This window comes from Amphibalanus amphitrite, unplaced genomic scaffold (genome assembly GCF_019059575.1).
Source record: "Amphibalanus amphitrite isolate SeventyFive unplaced genomic scaffold, NRLGWU_Aamphi_draft 000999F_arrow, whole genome shotgun sequence".
In the NCBI taxonomy this organism is placed as follows: Eukaryota; Metazoa; Arthropoda; class Thecostraca; order Balanomorpha; family Balanidae; genus Amphibalanus; species Amphibalanus amphitrite.
The window spans coordinates 134,302-144,397 of NW_024882493.1; the positions used below are offsets into that span (position 1 = coordinate 134,302).

Consider the following 10,096-nt stretch of genomic DNA (forward strand, 5'->3'; position numbering starts at 1 on the left):
GTGGAATAAAATAGGTGCTGGATGTTTTGGTTTTGGTGCTGAATCAGCAAACAGCAAATACGGAGTTCAACTAGACGATCTGGCAACTTTAGGCTGTGTGGAAGCAATTAGGTGCCAGATTCAGATATTAGGGTCGAGTAAGCATTTTGGGGCTGATCAGCAATTCGGTGCCAGAAACAGCTTTTTAGGGACCAGAAACAAATATTCCCCATATCCAAAACATGTTCAACTCATTCATTGCCTGTAATAGCTCTTAAGACATTAGCGCATGACACCATGCTGCTGTGTGTAGAAGCTCCCGTATTCGGTAATACTGATACAGGGAAAACTGATAGGTATTGGGTTTTGAGGATAGTGCTACCTTTACATGAAATCTGACAAAAAATATGATTCTAGTCACCAAAGTCATTCAGATTCAGCATAAATCAAAACCGTCACCCATTCTCCTACTAAGTTAGAAAGAATACCATCAGCAAAATAATTCAAATAACTTTTGACAGCATCACAACGGCAAAGACAGTGCAACATTTTCAGGACTCTGGATGCTGTTAGTTGACAACTGGCATCATCCATAATCTTGAAAAGGTCACATTCTGTTGACAATTGATAGCATCCTGACAATGAAGTGGAGCAACTGGACTCAGAGTCGGCACTTCAGCAGTCTTTCGAGAGCATCCCAATCCTGACCACTGAAACTGAGCAGAGCTCTGTTCCGTCGCTGTTTTTTTTTTGTCAGCATGCTGTTGAGTTTCCCATATAATGAAGTTATTGCTGCCGCTTCTTAGCCTCTCATTGGTCAAATGAATGGACCACGTGAATTTGACCATTGCGGAGCCAAGAAATAGCAGCATGCTCGCAGCATGCTGATAAAAAACTGTGACTGAACAGCATCCAGGCGACGGGTGACCAATGCGGTTTTAAAATGATGCAGGAAAATTACAAATAACATTCAAAACACATATAGGCATATATTGTATATTGGCACCTACCTTGACCTTCGAAATATTCCGATCTCAATCTAAGATCTTCCCGCCAGGTAAAAATTTGGCACCGACACAGGTTGGGTTTCTTGCGCCATTAAAAAAGGAGAATGGTACCTGTATTGTATTGCATCTATGGTAACTCTAGCAGGTTACTGGTGCTCTTAATTATACGTAGAAGAAAAATACACAGAAATCACAAAAATATGCTAACTAATCACATGTAAACACCACAGTGCTGCCAGATGGGGAATGCTGTAATCCTCCAGATCAGTTACAAAAATCCTCCAGATTCCTCCAAATCCTATTGGTAGATATAGCAAGGCGGTCTTGGACGCTGCGGGGGGCTCTACCCCCCCAAAAAATTCACCAAATTCTAAAAACCATCGGATTTCGAATCCTTTCGCACTGCTGTGCAGTTTAAAAGATACTTTTTCTTATAAAAGTTGTTTAGTTTTCGTTTTATCCTTCAAAAAGAAACGATCATTTTCGTCGATTTCGGGCGCTGCAGGGGAACCGGGGGCATTTGCCCCAAATGTCCCCCTTAGATCCGCCAGTAGTTTGGTACCCTCGTAGATATAGCTACAGACTGAGACATTCTGCAGTCTCACGGTGATAAAGGACGTGATATATCCTAACGGGTATAGTGACGCTGGGCAGGAAAATGCCTTTTTAGTCTTGAATGTGTTATATTTTTCCATGAAATTGAATATAATCATCGGGCGACAAATCCTCCAGATTTTCCTCCAGATTCAAAAATCCTCCAAAAGCGAAATTTGTCCGCAAATAGAGTTCAAAATCCTCCAGATTTGCGGAAATCCTCCAAATCTGGCAGCACTGAAACACCAAAACAAGAAACCAAAACAGCAATGGCGCAGATTTGATTTTTAGACGTATTTGGCGTGCTTCGGACGCGCCCAAAAATAAATACAACGACTAAATTATTTGAATCGAATTTCCGTTCATGTTACATCCGACATCTAGGCATTCAACATTGCTGGGCACAAATTATTGCTGTTTTTCTGTCTTCATTTGTTTTTTTTTTAATCAACACATATTTTGTTCTAAAAATCATATTTTTTATTTTAAGAAAAATATCAAGAGCAATATCAAAAGCTTCATGTGTATGATGCAAATACTTTCCGAGTACTACACTGCACACAAGGCTATACTCCCACTGAACTCTAATATATACTGGAAGGAGCATTGGTGACTTGTTTTTGTCTATCGATTTCCGCCATGTTGTGTATACCAGAAATATAAATTGCATGTACGGTAGCAGAGGTGCAGTTAAGTGAGAGGTACACTACTCAAAAGTGCTGCTGCTTCATGCTTGCAGTTTGATTGCAGTGATCAACTTTTCAAGACTTTGGTATACACAACATGGCGGAAATCGCTAGACATTCTGGCCCATATACGGCCAAGGCGAGTGCCTCCCCCTGTATACTCCACAAGCGCTATGTATCGTAGCTGCGAGATACCGATTTTACCTTACCTTACCTTACCTTCACAGTGATCGGGAGGGAAAAGGCCACTTGGCCTGGAGATCCCGTTCTCATCGAGCTCTAGGACTAGGACAGTCTGGGCTCTTATGGGTATGGAATGTCATACTTCAGGCTTTTCCAGTGTTCGTCCAGCCTGGCCTTGAACTGATTGACGCTGGTGGCAGACACTACAGAAGCTGGCAGAGAGTTCCAGTCATTCACGACTCTTGTGCTGAAGGTGTTCCTCCTCGTGAGCGTTCTTGCGTTCGGTTTCTGCAGCTTCCACTGATGTCCCCTTGTGCGGTCGGAGCTGTGTCTGGTCGGAAGCGCTTCAGGAGCCACTGACATGCCACCATGGAACAGCTGAAACACTGTCACCATGTCCCCTCGGCGACGACGATAGTACAGCGACGGTATGTCGAGTCGGCGCAGACGCTCGGTGTATGGGAGATGTCTGATGGTGTCAACCATGCGAGTCGCTCGACGTTGTACCCGCTCCAACCGTTTCTGATTGACTCTGCCAAATGGCCCCCATACAATGTTGCCATACTCGAGGAACGGTCTCACCACAGACTTGTACAGCAGAGGCAGCGTGATCACGTCGAGGGTAGCAAATGAGCGCTTCACAACAGCCAACATCTGGGTCGCTTTTGCAATGGCAGCAGCAGTTTGTTGGTGGAACTTCAGGTTCTCGTCGATAATGATGCCCAGATCCCTCTCTTCGCTCACGCTCTCAATCGCGGCGTTATCCAGTAAGTATGTGTGCTCAGGATTCAGACCTCCGACATGCATCACTTTGCACTTCGACACATTGAAGGGCAACAGCCACTTCTTCGACCAGTTGACCAGAGCGTTGATGTCAGCTTGAAGGCCGGCAGGGTCACCTGTCACACGACGGTAGAGTTTTGTGTCGTCTGCAAACAGCTTGACACAGCTCGACACTTGCTGGGGCATGTCATTGACGAAAATCGTGAAGAGGGCGGGACCAAGGACAGATCCCTGGGGGATACCGCTGGTGACGGGGACCCAGCCAGACCTCGATCCCTGCAGCACAACCCTCTGAGTACGACCAACAAGGAAAGCCTCAATCCAACTCAGCAGCTTCCCCCCGACTCCATAGGCGCGCAGCTTACTGAGGAGTCGCTGATGCGGCACCGAGTCGAAGGCTTTGGCGAAGTCGAGGTATACGACATCAACTGGGTCACCATCTTCCAATGCAGCACTCCAATCTTCCATCACCTCCAGTAGCTGACTGGAACATGATCTCCTCGGGAGAAATCCGTGCTGAGCCGCATGCAGCAGGCCACTGTCCGTGAAGTGTTGAAGAAGATGGTCGCGAATGATGGACTCGAGCACCTTTGACGGAATGGACGTAAGGCTCACTGGACGGTAGCTCGCGGGGTTTCTGCGGTCGCCTTTCTTGTATGGGGACTACTTCGCCAATCTTCCAATCAGAGGGGAGACTTCCTGCTTCCAGTGATTTTGCAAATAGCAAACTCAAGGGTACGGACAGGGGGCCTGCAGACTCGCGGAGCACTCGGGGATGAATAGCATCCGGCCCTGGCGAGCTAGTTGGCTTCAAGACCGCCAGCTTAGCCTCAACTTTCTGTGGCGATACATCCACGTCAACCAGTGGGGGTCCCTGGAAGTTGCATGGCAGAGCTGGGGGAGGCTCAGCTCCCTCTGAGGTGTAGACGCTGGAGAAGAACCTGCTTAGTACTTCAGCTTTTGCTCGGTTGCTGGACACAAGCTCGCCGTTGTCATCCATCAGGTCTTCAACACGGCACCTAGTACGCAGCCTAGAGTTGGCGTACCTCCAAAATGCTTTGGGGTTCTGTCTGAGGTTCGATGCCAGCTTTGACTCGTGGTCCCTTCGAAGTTTTCTCGTCAGGCCCCTAAGCTGATTTCTGCACCTCACAAACCGGGCATGATCCACGTTGTCGAGAGTTTGACGGTAGACGCCCCACAGCACCTGCTTCCTCTTTCTCAGCTGCATCGCCGCCCGATTCATGTAGAGGTTCTTCCTGGAGTGGGCGCTTCTCTTGACCGAACAGTCTTCAACGTCTCCGGTTATTTGCGACTTGAACGATTCGTATGCTTCTTCCAGGTCCAGGTTTCTGATATCATCCCAGTTTCGTGACCTCAGGACACCTGCAAGGCGCTCGTAGTTGATGTGTAGAATCGGAGGGCGGTGTGAGGTACACACATCCGCATAGCAAACAACAGTAAATTTCAGGACAACATGATCGCTTCTGGCGAGTCCAGGAAGGTGCTCGAGATTACGAATCATGCCTTCTTCGTTGGTCAACACCAGGTCCAGCACATTTGGAGTTTCACCCAATCGAAATCTAGTAGGAGAGCGGACGTGCTGGAAAAGGAAGCAGTCATGTATCGTGTCGAGAAAAGTTTGAGAAAGATGGGTGTCAGGTGCGTTGGATGCTTCAGTTTCCCAATTGATCTGGGGAAAGTTGAAATCTCCTACAATCACCAGATGCGAGTAGGACATCGAACTTGCCTGCACTGAAAAAAAAAATTTACTCAGGCCTGGCATTACTCAGTAATAACTCATGAAGAAACTCAGTGAATACGATAGTGGTGCTCACTTATTGGCTGATCTAACTCACATCACCAGGGTGACTTCGTTATGCGTGATTTCTGAGTGCTTAGTTTCGTGAATTCGAACTGAGTCGGAAATGAGTTTTGCTTGGGCAAATCTAGTTTCCTGCGCAATGCATGAGTTCTCGCGAATTCACGTGCAGTTGTGCGTGAGGTACCCCCGGCTTGAAGATGCGCGCATGCGCGGCAGGGTGAGTGTCCTGCGTGATGCGTGAGTTCGCGTGATGAGTATTATAGCCGTTGCGTTCGAAAACCGCGGCGCGCGCTTCAGTCCGTTGTGGCGCGGTGAGTCGCGTAGTTCACGTTGAATTGTTGAGGCTATTGTGAAATTGTGCGGGAGAGTGCAGGAGCGGGGAAGGCGTGCAGCGAAGGATGGGACGGGTAAGTTATCTGTGAAGAGCTCGGTGATTGTCGATGAAGCTTTTATCAATCGCATGCGCCGCGGAGAACAGGGAGGTGAACTGATGGACCAGCACAGGGGGGTACGCTCCGGCTGTTTAGCATTACGAAAAATGGTGACAGACGTTTGTGGAGGATTGTCGACGAACTCTTGTTCCGCGAGCAGTACTTACACGCTAGCGGAAAATTCACCAATCAGCGCTCGGCAGTACTCGACGCTGATTGGTCCGACGCTCGTGACGAAATTGCGGGGGACCGCAGTTATTCTCTATGGACCCGAATAGGCTTTTGGATTTCGGAGGAGTTTCTTTAAAATTATATGCTGTTTGGAGCTGTTTTCGAGTTGAAATATATTTCTTATGACTGTTAGCTATATAATGACACCATAAAATCATGATTTTAATAAATATTACCGATGTAATATCGGCCGAAAAGACATGCTGTCATGGCACGGACTGCCCTGCGGCTGATGTGGGGCCCCTAGTGCCAGCGTATGGTAATAATGGGTTGACGAAGGGTTATTGGAGAAACTTAGAGCCCCTTTAGCATTCAGTATAGGGTCATCAGAGGCCGGGAATGTCCATCAGGGGTCTGAGTAGGCCTGTCATAGGGGCATACATGACACATCATGGCCCATGGGTCAATGTAGATCCATTAGGGGCCGTTGAAGGGCCATCATTGTTCAGCGTGGGCTCGCAATTACCTCTGATGGGCATATGCCGTGCCCCGATGGACTAACGCTGGCCCCTGATGAACCATCACCAGCCCCTGATAGGTCTACAAAGCCCTCTGCTGGGTCCAAATTGGTCACTGATATGCCCAAATGGGCCACTGAGAAACCCGTACAACATCCCCTGACTGCACCTGCTGGACCAATGCCGTCCCCTCATGGGCCCACCACAGCTCTTGAATGACCTTTTCAAGTCCCCTGAAGTGCCTTTATTGGCCTAAATGGCCCCTGATTGACTGATGTGGTCCCTATTGGTCCTATATGGCCCCCATGAGCCCTCAACGTCGGCCTAGACAGCCTTACATTATATGCCACTGGGCCCTGTTGGGTCAGCACCGGCCCCCGATAGGCTTGCACACTGGACCCACCGGGCCTATACCGACCCATGAAGGGTCTATGTCGAACCCTCACGGACCTCCGATGACCACACGCCGACATGTGTGGCCCCATCAGCAGTGGTCCGTCTATCCCATGTACTTACGGTCTTTTTGGCCGATGTGACACCGGTAGTATATAGAATGTCATGATTAAATGTCGTTATTACACAGTCAAAAGTCACAGAAAGAATATCCAAGCTCAAAAATGGCCTCAAACCCAACAAAAACTGGTATAAATCCCCTTCAAAAGCCGTAAGTCTATTAAACGCCATAGGGAAATAGCTACAGTCCCCCGCAATTTCGTCACGAGCATCGGGCCAATCAGCGTCGAGTATTGCCGAACGCCGATTGGTCGATTTCCGCTAGCCTGTAAATGCTGCTTGCGGATATAGTTTTGAACAAGTGAGGGTCGCGGCTACTAATTATCGCTTGTCACCACTTTTTCGTCGGGAACGTTCTACCTGGTTTATATAGCCTTGGACCAGCAGACATTCCCCGCCGGCGTCAGGAGGTCGGTGCCAACCGTGAACGGCGGAGCAGATCGATCGAGAAACTGAGGGATACCTACCCGGCATAGTTCGAGAAAGAAGAGGTGAGTTATGTTATATTTAAATTTAACCCTTGCATGTGTGCGGCGTTTTCCAGCTTCTAATGTGTAGGGGGGGGGTCGGTTGGACCCCCCCCCTTGCCGTTTAGCCCCTGATCGAGCTAGAGCTTCGCGGAAAAAACGAGCGTGTTGCCCGTGACGAGAGGAAGCCGATGATACCCAATTTTAAGGTCCTAGGTCATTGGTTGACCTTCCAGGTCAGGTCAATGACCCAAAGTCGGGAAAATCGGGACCTATTAGAAAGTCGTAAAGTGTGGCTGCTAAGGGGTTTTTCGGGGTACTGATCACGAATATCGTGTTAGTTTTGATCACAGATGATGTCTTGAAGCATTTAGACCAGGTCGGGTCAGGTCAGGTCAGGTCAATCAGTAGGCGTCGTGACGGGTATTCGTAGTACGTGTCAACCGCCTCTGACAGCTTCGTAACATGTTACGAAGGCACCAAAACTACTTCGTAAATGTTCAAATGGTTGTTAAATTCGAATTCAGCTCCAAAAACTAGCCTAGAAACATGTAAAACTCGAAAAAGTGAACCGAGGTCACCCGAGGTCACCAAAGGTCAGTGACCTGACCTGACCTTCAGGTGACCTTGACACCCACCCTAATGCATGGGAGCAACATCAAATCACATGTTTGAACGTTTGAAACCACGAAAAGCTTGCAAACGCGCGGCTAATGCGAGCCGACGTACGCCGAATCGCGATTCCGGCCAAACATGGTCTCGGAAAAGAGGTCACAGGTCAAAGGTCATTTGGGTCAGGGTCATGAAAGTTTCAGGGTAGGTGTAAAATTGATCAATGCGATGGTATTGAAAGTTTCGTCGCGATCAGCCGCTTTTTACGCGAGTTATTCGCGAAAAACCATGGGGAAAGGGGGTCAATCCGACCCCCCCCCCCCCTACACATGCGAGGGTTAAAAAAACATGTTTGTGGGATAATGTTGTCCTTATCCTAAAAGAACGTTCATTTGACCCTTTTTACTTCTTTAAACAAGAACTCCGTCACGACCCGATGTTTTTTTTTTGGGGGGGGGGGGCGAAGGTGGTTTGAAGTCGATTCTTTCCATGCAGCATCCATAGGCACAATGTTAAAAATGTAAAATATTGGGGGACACGTCCCCCGTACCCTTCCCCCCCCCCCCCCCGGTGGTGGAGCCCATGGTCTTAATTCCGCTCGCTGAACCGTTTAAGATTCTTTTGTCTCGTTTGTGCTTATTATTTTTCCACTGTTATTATTTTTCCGACTGTTTTTTTTTAATGCCTACACACATATTTTCGTACACTATTCGATTTCAGCGAGCATTTTCAACCTTCCTTACATATTAGATTATTAGATACCGCGGCGAGACGCGTTTGGACGTGACATGCTTATTTCCATTACTGTTAAGTATAACACATTTTATGTGATTGTTTCAAGCTGATTTTAATATTGGACGCCCATGGAAGTGTTTTGCGAGACTAAAACCCGACTGTTAAGGTGACCATCCGACCTTGACCCGCGCTGTGCTGGGTGGCGTTTTACGCCCCCCACCCCGCCCCCTCAGGTTTTTCGCGAATATCTAAGAACGGCGGCGCGCAGCGCCACCATTTTCGGCACACCTGCTCATACATTTGTTTCTCCATGTGAAGAAATTTTAGACCCAGGTCGTTCAAGGTCAGGTCACGTCAAATGACTTAACATCGGAAAAATTTCAATGGTCGCTGACGATCGCACCGTTCGCAACGTGCCATGGAAACCGTTCGATATTTTTGTCATTTTCGCTCAGGGAATTCACCGCTCGATTTCACACCAGTTTGAGGTAAAATGTCAAAAAAATATCGAACGGATTTCATTGTATAGCGTTTTTGATACTGTCCCATCACCATGTCTCAAGTATCAACCTTACGGCATGTACATATAAAATATATTTGCTAGTGCAATAAAACACCTCATATGTGTTCAGCTTGACGGTTTGGATCGACTGATATGCAACATGACCTGGTCAGGTCAACCTAAGGTCAAGTTTTAAATATGGCCTTTCAAGGTCTAATTATAGTTCATTCGTCCCGACGAGAGGAACACTATGCTAACGGCAAAATAAATGTCGTGACTCTTGAGTGGAAAGTATTACAGAAAACATTTAGGTAAAAACGGCTTTTTTAGAGTTTTTGCTCTCTGGAGGCTTAATTGTTGACCCTGAGGTCAAATCTGAGATCAAACGCCAGCAAAAAAAAAAGTCGAAAGGGCTTTGACTGCATTTTTCCGCGGGCAGCTCTTTTGGTTCCGAGTTAAGCACCAGTTTTTCGAAAATATTGAAATAAGCAAAATTTGGCCTTTCCTGACCTCTGGTGACCTGGCACTTGACTTGACCTTAAAATTACCCAAGTATTTCCTTAAATATCTTTAATGCTTTTTCGAAAGCCGCTTACGGCGTGTTGCTACGTGGCCCAACCCCAACAGCCGAGTTAGAAGAGGGGACGTGAAGACGACCCCCTCCCCCCAGTACATCACGGTAAACTCAGAGCACCAGCACGGCGCGGTTTAACATTAATTTTGAGCTGAAGTAACTTGATAACTTTTGATATTTCAATCACCTTGCATGCCCTATAACTTCCGTTTCTCTTACTGGCAAAAGAAAATCTGACTTTTTTATTGTGTTTTCAGGGAACGGCCCATTGAGCCTCCTCTGCATCTTGGCGGAGAAGGCGTCAGTGGTGGCGTACACGGGTGACGAAAATTTGGATCACCCCTATCATAACAAGTCCGAAGAAAACGAACGGTGCCGCCTCATCGTGGAGCGAACGGAAGTCTTGTGGGGATCCATGGTTTGGAAGGGAGTCTTTTGCTGTGGGCGACGGCGCACTTTGTGCTCAGTCAACAAACGGCGCACAAAGTGCGAAACACGCTGTGGTTTGTGTGTATCCAT

The 10,096-nt window shown here is 47.7% G+C and overlaps 1 protein-coding gene across 3 annotated transcripts in view; it reads right to left on the reverse strand.

Annotated features, from left to right (window-relative positions):
• The window catches only part of LOC122369026 (afadin-like), a 56,721-nt gene extending 55,498 nt beyond the window's left edge, over positions 1 to 1,223 (reverse strand). The window contains exon 1 of one of the 3 annotated variants that reach the window (XM_043343385.1): positions 990 to 1,223. The gene's annotated coding sequence lies outside the window, so the exon portion shown is untranslated. The remainder of the gene's footprint in view (positions 1 to 989) is intronic. The other 2 variants (XM_043343384.1, XM_043343386.1) reach the window with 2 other exon arrangements.
• Positions 1,224 to 10,096: the final 8,873 nt, after the last annotated feature.